The sequence below is a fragment of the Lissotriton vulgaris genome, chromosome 1_1 (assembly GCF_964263255.1).
Source record: "Lissotriton vulgaris chromosome 1_1, aLisVul1.2, whole genome shotgun sequence".
Taxonomy (NCBI): Eukaryota; Metazoa; Chordata; class Amphibia; order Caudata; family Salamandridae; genus Lissotriton; species Lissotriton vulgaris.
In genome coordinates, this window is record NC_141685.1 from 1,370,451,105 (window position 1) to 1,370,465,729 (window position 14,625).

General features: G+C 41.3%; 7 non-coding genes across 7 annotated transcripts; all 7 read right to left on the bottom strand.

The window, feature by feature from the left end:
* Positions 1–70: 70 nt before the first annotated feature.
* On the bottom strand, positions 71–152 carry TRNAS-AGA (transfer RNA serine (anticodon AGA)). Its single transcript has one exon. It is a non-coding gene; the product is annotated as a tRNA-Ser (tRNA).
* A 2,861-nt stretch (positions 153–3,013) lies between these two features.
* On the bottom strand, positions 3,014–3,095 carry TRNAS-AGA (transfer RNA serine (anticodon AGA)). The gene has a single exon. It is a non-coding gene; the product is annotated as a tRNA-Ser (tRNA).
* Positions 3,096–4,594: 1,499 nt separating this feature from the next.
* Positions 4,595–4,666, bottom strand: TRNAH-GUG (transfer RNA histidin (anticodon GUG)). Its single transcript has one exon. It is a non-coding gene; the product is annotated as a tRNA-His (tRNA).
* A 1,289-nt stretch (positions 4,667–5,955) lies between these two features.
* Positions 5,956–6,037, bottom strand: TRNAS-AGA (transfer RNA serine (anticodon AGA)). The gene has a single exon. It is a non-coding gene; the product is annotated as a tRNA-Ser (tRNA).
* A 2,861-nt stretch (positions 6,038–8,898) lies between these two features.
* On the bottom strand, positions 8,899–8,980 carry TRNAS-AGA (transfer RNA serine (anticodon AGA)). The gene has a single exon. It is a non-coding gene; the product is annotated as a tRNA-Ser (tRNA).
* Positions 8,981–11,841: 2,861 nt separating this feature from the next.
* Positions 11,842–11,923, bottom strand: TRNAS-AGA (transfer RNA serine (anticodon AGA)). Its single transcript has one exon. It is a non-coding gene; the product is annotated as a tRNA-Ser (tRNA).
* A 1,499-nt stretch (positions 11,924–13,422) lies between these two features.
* TRNAH-GUG (transfer RNA histidin (anticodon GUG)) lies at positions 13,423–13,494 on the bottom strand. Its single transcript has one exon. It is a non-coding gene; the product is annotated as a tRNA-His (tRNA).
* Positions 13,495–14,625: the final 1,131 nt, after the last annotated feature.

Genomic DNA, 14,625 nt, shown 5'->3' on the forward strand with positions numbered 1-14,625 from the left:
TTATAAAACTGACATGGAAGAAATACTAAAAGTTAACTTCTGAAATTGTAGCCGATGTTAAAAAGATTCTCGTTGTCGGCAGGATTCGAACCTGCGCGGGGAGACCCCAATGGATTTCTAGTCCATCGCCTTAACCACTCGGCCACAACAACTGACTGTAAGGTGTGTGCACATAATCTGTATGCAAGTTTTCAAGGTGTCCCACAGCAAATTCCTGATATTCTGCAATGCACTTTTTAAAAATAATGTTTTTTTCAGCAGGCACATTCTCTCCTAAAAACAAAAATAGCATGCGTATATCTCTAGTTTGGAATACCATAGGCTTGCATGCATACTCTCATGGGTCACTCAAGTTTTTTGGACCCTATTTCACTCTGTTTTCGTGCTGCTTTTAGTATATGGCCCATATTACAGAAGTCTACCATTTTTGAGTATTTGAGGCTCCTTTGTAAGTGCTTTATATTTTTTCCTGGAAGAGCTATATAATAAAGGGGTCCGGGAAGGATTGCATTTATGGAAGATAAAAGAAGGCCCACTTGTCTCACCAAATGCTGTAGAGAAACCTGATGTTTTACTCATGTTATCCTTAGTTCGTTTTATTTTAGACCTTGCATTCTTAAGGTGGTCCCAACCCCACCTTATTGCTTTTCACCTCCGCATTTTGCTGTATCTTTTTGTTGGCCTTAGGACTCTGATCACTTTATCGCTACTAATCAGTGCTGAAGTGCACGTGCTTCTTCCCTAATCATGTGTATAATTGGAGTATACCTGACTGACAGATTTAATTTACTTGAAAGCCCCTTGTAAAGTGGTATACCATATACCCAGGGACTGATTGTGCCGCCGAAAGAAATAGCATTTCAAACCTGTCTCAAGCCTGCTACTGCAGTGCCTGTGCTGCAGTGTACTGCCACTTCGACTTGGCATTTAAAACTACTTGCCAAGCCTTAAACTCCAATTTTATTACATATCAGTAACCCCTAAGGTAGGCCCTAGGTAGTCCTAGGGGCATCATGCTATGTAAGTAAAAGGTAAGACATGTACTGTGGTAGTTTGTATGTCCTAGTAGTATCAAACAGTCTATTACATTTTTCACTACTGTGAGGTCTGCCCCTCTCATAGGTTAGCATTGGGTATTCCCTTATACTTTTTGGGGGGTAATTCCATATCAGAGAGGAGAAGCTTTATTTATTTATTGATAAATCCTATCTACTGGTGAGGTTGGATTTAATCTTACTATTGTATAAATGCCATTTTTAGAGAGTGAGCATTTCTCTGCACTTACTTCTCTATTTGCATTGAAACCTGTCTTCGATTGACGTCTGGATTGGGCTGCGAGACAGCTACATATGTGCATTCCCTGTAGACAACCACAACACAGGTCACTCAACTGCAACTGCATTCATCTGCATTCTGATTGGCCTGGGGGAGAGATCCGCTCCCCTTACCGCAAATATGTTCAAGAACGATAATTTATGTCAGTAAGTACAGTATACCTACATCTTATAATCATGTGTGTTTAAATAATTTGTCGTTAGATCGTTTAAATATTGAAAAGGATCTGTTTTTAATAGACATTTTACAAAAACAACTGGTACATTTGGGAATTCTGTAAAGGAAAAACCCAACTGCCGTGACATTGCCAACCACAATGCCGTGACTCGGATTCGAACCGAGGTTGCTGCGGCCACAACGCAGAGTACTAACCACTATACGATCACGTCGATCTACTTCGGCTCAATAACGTACAGTGACATGAAGATATTATAATTCGGAACACTCAGGGCTACTCCTGTGATAGGCTGAATGTGTTCATTGCTTCCTCATTCCTTATACAAAGGCTTTATCTCCTCATTGGTTGATAGGCTGAAACCGTTTCCTGGCCGCCTGCTTGTGAACTGGCAGGAGTCACAGATCACACATACACTGGTGGGCCTGTGATGGGACACCAATGCAGAGAAACACACCTGGCGCAGGTATTCTATTCTGTTTATTAGACCTGCATCTCCCCTGTACCTCCTCAAGCCATCTGTATGTGAAGCAAGAAAGAGTTAAGGAACGGTCCATCTACACTTTTATTGGGAGGATGCTGCTGTGAGCTCCTCCCAGCTAATCACACAAACAGCAGTAAAGCAAGATAACTACACAGTTAGGGGGGACTGCATGGTTAGGTTTTTGAGGAATTATTGAAACTGACCTCAGTGACCCATAATCAGAGCTGTGGCTAATGACTGCATGCCTAATTATGATGAAGCAAGCACCCTGGCTTGTAGGGGCCCCACAACACACTTTTCTTAGCTCATTGAATTAAAGTATAAACTTCTGCCATGTGTGAGTGGTAAAGGCTTGTTAATTTTGTTGCTTTTCAAATTCACGTCTGACAACAAGACGAAGGAACATTGGGGCATCAGACGCTTTGGAAAGTAGCCACCAACCGCAGAGAAAGAGAGAAAGAGGGAAAAGACAGTATGAGGTGTGGAGAAAACAGCAGCAGGTACAAGGAGCTCAAATGAGATTAATGGCGCCTACATAGAGCACATAAAGGAACAGTTACAAATCTAAGAAAAGGGAAAGAAAAGACTAGGAAAAAACACAGAAAGAGCTTGTAGATGAAATTCTCTTCCAGGAACAGCAGGTTAAGAGAAATTACACAGGGAGCAGTTAAGCTTGTAAGACGGGGGAGAATAGAAAAGAAAATGCAGTTTTATGAAGTGCGTTTGCCTAATCCAGCTAGCACTTTTAATTTATTTCTCTATTTGCTTCTTTTATTGGTAAAGTAAGTTTCAAGTGCATGCACAGGTATGACCGAGAGAGCCAGGGTATAATAATTTGAAGCGTTTGCACCAGCGCTAATGAAGGACGAGAGTTATAGCAAAGATATGAAAGGGGGAGCGATAATAAATATGTGATATGGCAATAGTGACACCAAAATAAGCCACCTATTTATAAAACTAACATGGAAGAAATACTAAAGGTTAACTTCTGAAATTGTAGCCGATGTTAAAAAGATTCTCGTTGTCGGCAGGATTCGAACCTGCGCGGGGAGACCCCAATGGATTTCTAGTCCATCGCCTTAACCACTCGGCCACAACAACTGACTGCAAGGTGTGTGCACATAATCTGTATGCAAGTTTTCAAGGTGTCCCACAGCAAATTCCTGATATTCTGCAATGAACTTTTTAAAAATAATGTTTTTTTCAGCAGGCACATTCTCTCCTAAAAACAAAAATTGCATGCGTATATCTCTAGTTTGGAATACCATAGGCTTGCATGCATACTCTCATGGGTCACTCAAGTTTTTTGGACCCTATTGCACTCTGTTTTCATGCTGCTTTTAGTATATGTCCCATATTAAAGAAGTCTACCATCTTTGAGTATTTGAGGCTCCTTTGTAAGTGCTTTATATTTTTTCCTTGAAGAGCTATATAATAAAGGGGTCTGGGAAGGATTACATTTATGGAAGATAAAAGACGGCCCACTTGTCTCACCAAATGCTGTAGAGAAACCTGATGTTTTACTCATGTTATCCTTAGTTCGTTTTTGTTAGACCTTGCATTCTTAAGGTGGTCCCAACCCCACCTTATTGCTTTTCACCTCCGCATTTTGCTGTATCTTTTTGTTGGCCTTAGGACTCTGATCACTTTATCGCTACTAATCAGTGCTGAAGTGCACGTGCTTCTTCCCTAATCATGTGTATAATTGGAGTATACCTGACTGACAGATTTAATTTACTTGAAAGCCCCTTGTAAAGTGGTATACCATATACCCAGGGACTGATTGTGCCGCCCAAAGAAATAGCATTTCAAACCTGTCTCAAGCCTGCTACTGCAGTGCCTGTGCTGCAGTGTACTGCCACTTCGATTTGGCATTTAAAACTACTTGCCAAGCCTTAAACTCCAATTTTATTACATATCAGTAACCCCTAAGGTAGGCCCTAGGTAGTCCTAGGGGCATCATGCTATGTAAGTAAAAGGTAAGACATGTACTGTGGTAGTTTGTATGTCCTAGTAGTATCAAACAGTCTATTACATTTTTCACTACTGTGAGGTCTGCCCCTCTCATAGGTTAGCATTGGGTATTCCCTTATACTTTTTGGGGGGTAATTCCATATCAGAGAGGAGAAGCTTTATTTATTTATTGATAAATCCTATCTACTGGTGAGGTTGGATTTAATCTTACTATTGTATAAATGCCATTTTTAGAGAGTGAGCATTTCTCTGCACTTACTGCTCTATTTGCATTGAAACCTGTCTTCGATTGACGTCTGGATTGGGCTGCGAGACAGCTACATATGTGCATTCCCTGTAGACAGCCACAACACAGGTCACTCAACTGCAACTGCATTCATCTGCATTCTGATTGGCCTGGGGGAGAGCTCCGCTCCCCTTACCGCAAATATGTTCAAGAACGATAATTTATGTCAGTAAGTACAGTATACCTACATCTTATAATCATGTGTGTTTAAATAATTTGTTGTTAGATCGTTTAAATATTGAAAAGGATCTGTTTTTAATAGACATTTTACAAAAACAACTGGTACATTTGGGAATTCTGTAAAGGAAAAACCCAACTGCCGTGACATTGCCAACCACAATGCCGTGACTCGGATTCGAACCGAGGTTGCTGCGGCCACAACGCAGAGTACTAACCACTATACGATCACGGCAAGCTACTTGGGCTCAATAACGTACAGTGACATGAAGAAATTATAATTCGGAACACTCAGGGCTACTCCTGTGATAGGCTGAATGTGTTCATTGCTTCCTCATTCCTTATACAAAGGCTTTATCTCCTCAGTGGTTGATAGGCTGAAACCGTTTCCTGGCCGCCTGCTTGTGAACTGGCAGGAGTCAAAGATCACACATACACTGGTGGGCCTGTGATGGGACACCAATGCAGAGAAACACACCTGGCGCAGATATTCTATTCTGTTTATTAGACCTGCATCTCCCCTGTACCTCCTCAAGCCATCTGAATGTGAAGCAAGAAAGAGTTAAGGAACGGTCCATCTACACTTTTATTGGGAGGATGCTGCCGTGAGCTCCTCCCAGCTAATCACACAAACAGCAGTAAAGCAAGATAACTACACAGTTAGGGGGGACTGCATGGTTAGGTTTTTGAGGAATTATTGAAACTGACCTCAGTGACCCATAATCAGAGCTGTGGCTAATGACTGCATGCCTAATTATGATGAAGCAAGCACCATGGCTGGTAGGGGCCCCACAACACACTTTTCTTAGCACATTGAATTAAAGTATAAACTTCTGCCATGTGTGAGTGGTAAAGGCTTGTTAATTTTGTTGCTTTTCAAATTCACGTCTGACAACAAGACGAAGGAACATTGGGGCATCAGACGCTTTGGAAAGTAGCCACCAACCGCAGAGAAAGAGAGAAAGAGGGAAAAGACAGTATGAGGTGTGGAGAAAACAGCAGCAGGTACAAGGAGCTCAAATGAGATTAATGGCGCCTAAGTAGAGCACGTAAAGGAACAGTTACAAATCTAAGAAAAGGGAAAGAAAAGACTAGGAAAAAACACAGAAAGAGCTTGTAGATGAAATTCTCTTCCAGGAACAGCAGGTTAGGAGAAATTACACAGGGAGCAGTTAAGCTTGTAACACGGGGAAGAATAGAAAAGAAAATGCAGTTTTATGAAGTGTGTTTGCCTAATCCAGCTAGCACTTTTATTTTATTTCTCTATTTGCTTCTTTTATTGGTAAAGTAAGTTTCAAGTGCATCCACAGGTATGACCGAGAGAGCCAGGGTATAATAATTTGAAGCGATTGCAGCAGCGCTAATGAAGGACGAGAGTTATAGCAAAGATATGAAAGGGGGAGCGATAATAAATATGTGATATGGCAATAGTGACACCAAAATAAGCCACCTATTTATAAAACTGACATGGAAGAAATACTAAAGGTTAACTTCTGAAATTGTAGCCGATGTTAAAAAGATTCTCGTTGTCGGCAGGATTCGAACCTGCGCGGGGAGACCCCAATGGATTTCTAGTCCATCGCCTTAACCACTCGGCCACAACAACTGACTGTAAGGTGTGTGCACATAATCTGTATGCAAGTTTTCAAGGTGTCCCACAGCAAATTCCTGATATTCTGCAATGCACTTTTTAAAAATAATGTTTTTTTCAGCAGGCACATTCTCTCCTAAAAACAAAAATAGCATGCGTATATCTCTAGTTTGGAATACCATAGGCTTGCATGCATACTCTCATGGGTCACTCAAGTTTTTTGGACCCTATTTCACTCTGTTTTCGTGCTGCTTTTAGTATATGGCCCATATTACAGAAGTCTACCATTTTTGAGTATTTGAGGCTCCTTTGTAAGTGCTTTATATTTTTTCCTGGAAGAGCTATATAATAAAGGGGTCCGGGAAGGATTGCATTTATGGAAGATAAAAGAAGGCCCACTTGTCTCACCAAATGCTGTAGAGAAACCTGATGTTTTACTCATGTTATCCTTAGTTCGTTTTATTTTAGACCTTGCATTCTTAAGGTGGTCCCAACCCCACCTTATTGCTTTTCACCTCCGCATTTTGCTGTATCTTTTTGTTGGCCTTAGGACTCTGATCACTTTATCGCTACTAATCAGTGCTGAAGTGCACGTGCTTCTTCCCTAATCATGTGTATAATTGGAGTATACCTGACTGACAGATTTAATTTACTTGAAAGCCCCTTGTAAAGTGGTATACCATATACCCAGGGACTGATTGTGCCGCCGAAAGAAATAGCATTTCAAACCTGTCTCAAGCCTGCTACTGCAGTGCCTGTGCTGCAGTGTACTGCCACTTCGACTTGGCATTTAAAACTACTTGCCAAGCCTTAAACTCCAATTTTATTACATATCAGTAACCCCTAAGGTAGGCCCTAGGTAGTCCTAGGGGCATCATGCTATGTAAGTAAAAGGTAAGACATGTACTGTGGTAGTTTGTATGTCCTAGTAGTATCAAACAGTCTATTACATTTTTCACTACTGTGAGGTCTGCCCCTCTCATAGGTTAGCATTGGGTATTCCCTTATACTTTTTGGGGGGTAATTCCATATCAGAGAGGAGAAGCTTTATTTATTTATTGATAAATCCTATCTACTGGTGAGGTTGGATTTAATCTTACTATTGTATAAATGCCATTTTTAGAGAGTGAGCATTTCTCTGCACTTACTGCTCTATTTGCATTGAAACCTGTCTTCGATTGACGTCTGGATTGGGCTGCGAGACAGCTACATATGTGCATTCCCTGTAGACAGCCACAACACAGGTCACTCAACTGCAACTGCATTCATCTGCATTCTGATTGGCCTGGGGGAGAGCTCCGCTCCCCTTACCGCAAATATGTTCAAGAACGATAATTTATGTCAGTAAGTACAGTATACCTACATCTTATAATCATGTGTGTTTAAATAATTTGTTGTTAGATCGTTTAAATATTGAAAAGGATCTGTTTTTAATAGACATTTTACAAAAACAACTGGTACATTTGGGAATTCTGTAAAGGAAAAACCCAACTGCCGTGACATTGCCAACCACAATGCCATGACTCGGATTCAAACCGAGGTTGCTGCGGCCACAACGCAGAGTACTAACCACTATACGATCACGGCAAGCTACTTGGGCTCAATAACGTACAGTGACATGAAGAAATTATAATTCGGAACACTCAGGGCTACTCCTGTGATAGGCTGAATGTGTTCATTGCTTCCTCATTCCTTATACAAAGGCTTTATCTCCTCAGTGGTTGATAGGCTGAAACCGTTTCCTGGCCGCCTGCTTGTGAACTGGCAGGAGTCAAAGATCACACATACACTGGTGGGCCTGTGATGGGACACCAATGCAGAGAAACACACCTGGCGCAGATATTCTATTCTGTTTATTAGACCTGCATCTCCCCTGTACCTCCTCAAGCCATCTGAATGTGAAGCAAGAAAGAGTTAAGGAACGGTCCATCTACACTTTTATTGGGAGGATGCTGCCGTGAGCTCCTCCCAGCTAATCACACAAACAGCAGTAAAGCAAGATAACTACACAGTTAGGGGGGACTGCATGGTTAGGTTTTTGAGGAATTAATGAAACTGACCTCAGTGACCCATAATCAGAGCTGTGGCTAATGACTGCATGCCTAATTATGATGAAGCAAGCACCATGGCTCGTAGGGGCCCCACAACACACTTTTCTTAGCTCATTGAATTAAAGTATAAACTTCTGCCATGTGTGAGTGGTAAAGGCTTGTTAATTTTGTTGATTTTCAAATTCACGTCTGACAACAAGACGAAGGAACATTGGGGCATCAGACGCTTTGGAAAGTAGCCACCAACCGCAGAGAAAGAGAGAAAGAGGGAAAAGACAGTATGAGGTGTGGAGAAAACAGCAGCAGGTACAAGGAGCTCAAATGAGATTAATGGCGCCTAAGTAGAGCACGTAAAGGAACAGTTACAAATCTAAGAAAAGGGAAAGAAAAGACTAGGAAAAAACACAGAAAGAGCTTGTAGATGAAATTCTCTTCCAGGAACAGCAGGTTAGGAGAAATTACACAGGGAGCAGTTAAGCTTGTAACACGGGGAAGAATAGAAAAGAAAATGCAGTTTTATGAAGTGTGTTTGCCTAATCCAGCTAGCACTTTTATTTTATTTCTCTATTTGCTTCTTTTATCGGTAAAGTAAGCTTCAAGTGCATGCACAGGTATGACCGAGAGAGCCAGGGTATAATAATTTGAAGCGATTGCAGCAGCGCTAATGAAGGACGAGAGTTATAGCAAAGATATGAAAGGGGGAGCGATAATAAATATGTGATATGGCAATAGTGACACCAAAATAAGCCACCTATTTATAAAACTGACATGGAAGAAATACTAAAAGTTAACTTCTGAAATTGTAGCCGATGTTAAAAAGATTCTCGTTGTCGGCAGGATTCGAACCTGCGCGGGGAGACCCCAATGGATTTCTAGTCCATCGCCTTAACCACTCGGCCACAACAACTGACTGTAAGGTGTGTGCACATAATCTGTATGCAAGTTTTCAAGGTGTCCCACAGCAAATTCCTGATATTCTGCAATGCACTTTTTAAAAATAATGTTTTTTTCAGCAGGCACATTCTCTCCTAAAAACAAAAATAGCATGCGTATATCTCTAGTTTGGAATACCATAGGCTTGCATGCATACTCTCATGGGTCACTCAAGTTTTTTGGACCCTATTTCACTCTGTTTTCGTGCTGCTTTTAGTATATGGCCCATATTACAGAAGTCTACCATTTTTGAGTATTTGAGGCTCCTTTGTAAGTGCTTTATATTTTTTCCTGGAAGAGCTAAATAATAAAGGGGTCCGGGAAGGATTGCATTTATGGAAGATAAAAGAAGGCCCACTTGTCTCACCAAATGCTGTAGAGAAACCTGATGTTTTACTCATGTTATCCTTAGTTCGTTTTATTTTAGACCTTGCATTCTTAAGGTGGTCCCAACCCCACCTTATTGCTTTTCACCTCCGCATTTTGCTGTATCTTTTTGTTGGCCTTAGGACTCTGATCACTTTATCGCTACTAATCAGTGCTGAAGTGCACGTGCTTCTTCCCTAATCATGTGTATAATTGGAGTATACCTGACTGACAGATTTAATTTACTTGACAGCCCCTTGTAAAGTGGTATACCATATACCCAGGGACTGATTGTGCCGCCGAAAGAAATAGCATTTCAAACCTGTCTCAAGCCTGCTACTGCAGTGCCTGTGCTGCAGTGTACTGCCACTTCGACTTGGCATTTAAAACTACTTGCCAAGCCTTAAACTCCAATTTTATTACATATCAGTAACCCCTAAGGTAGGCCCTAGGTAGTCCTAGGGGCATCATGCTATGTAAGTAAAAGGTAAGACATGTACTGTGGTAGTTTGTATGTCCTAGTAGTATCAAACAGTCTATTACATTTTTCACTACTGTGAGGTCTGCCCCTCTCATAGGTTAGCATTGGGTATTCCCTTATACTTTTTGGGGGGTAATTCCATATCAGAGAGGAGAAGCTTTATTTATTTATTGATAAATCCTATCTACTGGTGAGGTTGGATTTAATCTTACTATTGTATAAATGCCATTTTTAGAGAGTGAGCATTTCTCTGCACTTACTTCTCTATTTGCATTGAAACCTGTCTTCGATTGACGTCTGGATTGGGCTGCGAGACAGCTACATATGTGCATTCCCTGTAGACAACCACAACACAGGTCACTCAACTGCAACTGCATTCATCTGCATTCTGATTGGCCTGGGGGAGAGATCCGCTCCCCTTACCGCAAATATGTTCAAGAACGATAATTTATGTCAGTAAGTACAGTATACCTACATCTTATAATCATGTGTGTTTAAATAATTTGTCGTTAGATCGTTTAAATATTGAAAAGGATCTGTTTTTAATAGACATTTTACAAAAACAACTGGTACATTTGGGAATTCTGTAAAGGAAAAACCCAACTGCCGTGACATTGCCAACCACAATGCCGTGACTCGGATTCGAACCGAGGTTGCTGCGGCCACAACGCAGAGTACTAACCACTATACGATCACGTCGATCTACTTCGGCTCAATAACGTACAGTGACATGAAGATATTATAATTCGGAACACTCAGGGCTACTCCTGTGATAGGCTGAATGTGTTCATTGCTTCCTCATTCCTTATACAAAGGCTTTATCTCCTCATTGGTTGATAGGCTGAAACCGTTTCCTGGCCGCCTGCTTGTGAACTGGCAGGAGTCACAGATCACACATACACTGGTGGGCCTGTGATGGGACACCAATGCAGAGAAACACACCTGGCGCAGGTATTCTATTCTGTTTATTAGACCTGCATCTCCCCTGTACCTCCTCAAGCCATCTGTATGTGAAGCAAGAAAGAGTTAAGGAACGGTCCATCTACACTTTTATTGGGAGGATGCTGCTGTGAGCTCCTCCCAGCTAATCACACAAACAGCAGTAAAGCAAGATAACTACACAGTTAGGGGGGACTGCATGGTTAGGTTTTTGAGGAATTATTGAAACTGACCTCAGTGACCCATAATCAGAGCTGTGGCTAATGACTGCATGCCTAATTATGATGAAGCAAGCACCCTGGCTTGTAGGGGCCCCACAACACACTTTTCTTAGCTCATTGAATTAAAGTATAAACTTCTGCCATGTGTGAGTGGTAAAGGCTTGTTAATTTTGTTGCTTTTCAAATTCACGTCTGACAACAAGACGAAGGAACATTGGGGCATCAGACGCTTTGGAAAGTAGCCACCAACCGCAGAGAAAGAGAGAAAGAGGGAAAAGACAGTATGAGGTGTGGAGAAAACAGCAGCAGGTACAAGGAGCTCAAATGAGATTAATGGCGCCTACATAGAGCACATAAAGGAACAGTTACAAATCTAAGAAAAGGGAAAGAAAAGACTAGGAAAAAACACAGAAAGAGCTTGTAGATGAAATTCTCTTCCAGGAACAGCAGGTTAAGAGAAATTACACAGGGAGCAGTTAAGCTTGTAAGACGGGGGAGAATAGAAAAGAAAATGCAGTTTTATGAAGTGCGTTTGCCTAATCCAGCTAGCACTTTTAATTTATTTCTCTATTTGCTTCTTTTATTGGTAAAGTAAGTTTCAAGTGCATGCACAGGTATGACCGAGAGAGCCAGGGTATAATAATTTGAAGCGTTTGCACCAGCGCTAATGAAGGACGAGAGTTATAGCAAAGATATGAAAGGGGGAGCGATAATAAATATGTGATATGGCAATAGTGACACCAAAATAAGCCACCTATTTATAAAACTAACATGGAAGAAATACTAAAGGTTAACTTCTGAAATTGTAGCCGATGTTAAAAAGATTCTCGTTGTCGGCAGGATTCGAACCTGCGCGGGGAGACCCCAATGGATTTCTAGTCCATCGCCTTAACCACTCGGCCACAACAACTGACTGCAAGGTGTGTGCACATAATCTGTATGCAAGTTTTCAAGGTGTCCCACAGCAAATTCCTGATATTCTGCAATGAACTTTTTAAAAATAATGTTTTTTTCAGCAGGCACATTCTCTCCTAAAAACAAAAATTGCATGCGTATATCTCTAGTTTGGAATACCATAGGCTTGCATGCATACTCTCATGGGTCACTCAAGTTTTTTGGACCCTATTGCACTCTGTTTTCATGCTGCTTTTAGTATATGTCCCATATTAAAGAAGTCTACCATCTTTGAGTATTTGAGGCTCCTTTGTAAGTGCTTTATATTTTTTCCTTGAAGAGCTATATAATAAAGGGGTCTGGGAAGGATTGCATTTATGGAAGATAAAAGACGGCCCACTTGTCTCACCAAATGCTGTAGAGAAACCTGATGTTTTACTCATGTTATCCTTAGTTCGTTTTTGTTAGACCTTGCATTCTTAAGGTGGTCCCAACCCCACCTTATTGCTTTTCACCTCCGCATTTTGCTGTATCTTTTTGTTGGCCTTAGGACTCTGATCACTTTATCGCTACTAATCAGTGCTGAAGTGCACGTGCTTCTTCCCTAATCATGTGTATAATTGGAGTATACCTGACTGACAGATTTAATTTACTTGAAAGCCCCTTGTAAAGTGGTATACCATATACCCAGGGACTGATTGTGCCGCCCAAAGAAATAGCATTTCAAACCTGTCTCAAGCCTGCTACTGCAGTGCCTGTGCTGCAGTGTACTGCCACTTCGATTTGGCATTTAAAACTACTTGCCAAGCCTTAAACTCCAATTTTATTACATATCAGTAACCCCTAAGGTAGGCCCTAGGTAGTCCTAGGGGCATCATGCTATGTAAGTAAAAGGTAAGACATGTACTGTGGTAGTTTGTATGTCCTAGTAGTATCAAACAGTCTATTACATTTTTCACTACTGTGAGGTCTGCCCCTCTCATAGGTTAGCATTGGGTATTCCCTTATACTTTTTGGGGGGTAATTCCATATCAGAGAGGAGAAGCTTTATTTATTTATTGATAAATCCTATCTACTGGTGAGGTTGGATTTAATCTTACTATTGTATAAATGCCATTTTTAGAGAGTGAGCATTTCTCTGCACTTACTGCTCTATTTGCATTGAAACCTGTCTTCGATTGACGTCTGGATTGGGCTGCGAGACAGCTACATATGTGCATTCCCTGTAGACAGCCACAACACAGGTCACTCAACTGCAACTGCATTCATCTGCATTCTGATTGGCCTGGGGGAGAGCTCCGCTCCCCTTACCGCAAATATGTTCAAGAACGATAATTTATGTCAGTAAGTACAGTATACCTACATCTTATAATCATGTGTGTTTAAATAATTTGTTGTTAGATCGTTTAAATATTGAAAAGGATCTGTTTTTAATAGACATTTTACAAAAACAACTGGTACATTTGGGAATTCTGTAAAGGAAAAACCCAACTGCCGTGACATTGCCAACCACAATGCCGTGACTCGGATTCGAACCGAGGTTGCTGCGGCCACAACGCAGAGTACTAACCACTATACGATCACGGCAAGCTACTTGGGCTCAATAACGTACAGTGACATGAAGAAATTATAATTCGGAACACTCAGGGCTACTCCTGTGATAGGCTGAATGTGTTCATTGCTTCCTCATTCCTTATACAAAGGCTTTATCTCCTCAGTGGTTGATAGGCTGAAACCGTTTCCTGGCCGCCTGCTTGTGAACTGGCAGGAGTCAAAGATCACACATACACTGGTGGGCCTGTGATGGGACACCAATGCAGAGAAACACACCTGGCGCAGATATTCTATTCTGTTTATTAGACCTGCATCTCCCCTGTACCTCCTCAAGCCATCTGAATGTGAAGCAAGAAAGAGTTAAGGAACGGTCCATCTACACTTTTATTGGGAGGATGCTGCCGTGAGCTCCTCCCAGCTAATCACACAAACAGCAGTAAAGCAAGATAACTACACAGTTAGGGGGGACTGCATGGTTAGGTTTTTGAGGAATTATTGAAACTGACCTCAGTGACCCATAATCAGAGCTGTGGCTAATGACTGCATGCCTAATTATGATGAAGCAAGCACCATGGCTGGTAGGGGCCCCACAACACACTTTTCTTAGCACATTGAATTAAAGTATAAACTTCTGCCATGTGTGAGTGGTAAAGGCTTGTTAATTTTGTTGCTTTTCAAATTCACGTCTGACAACAAGACGAAGGAACATTGGGGCATCAGACGCTTTGGAAAGTAGCCACCAACCGCAGAGAAAGAGAGAAAGAGGGAAAAGACAGTATGAGGTGTGGAGAAAACAGCAGCAGGTACAAGGAGCTCAAATGAGATTAATGGCGCCTAAGTAGAGCACGTAAAGGAACAGTTACAAATCTAAGAAAAGGGAAAGAAAAGACTAGGAAAAAACACAGAAAGAGCTTGTAGATGAAATTCTCTTCCAGGAACAGCAGGTTAGGAGAAATTACACAGGGAGCAGTTAAGCTTGTAACACGGGGAAGAATAGAAAAGAAAATGCAGTTTTATGAAGTGTGTTTGCCTAATCCAGCTAGCACTTTTATTTTATTTCTCTATTTGCTTCTTTTATTGGTAAAGTAAGTTTCAAGTGCATCCACAGGTATGACCGAGAGAGCCAGGGTATAATAATTTGAAGCGATTGCAGCAGCGCTAATG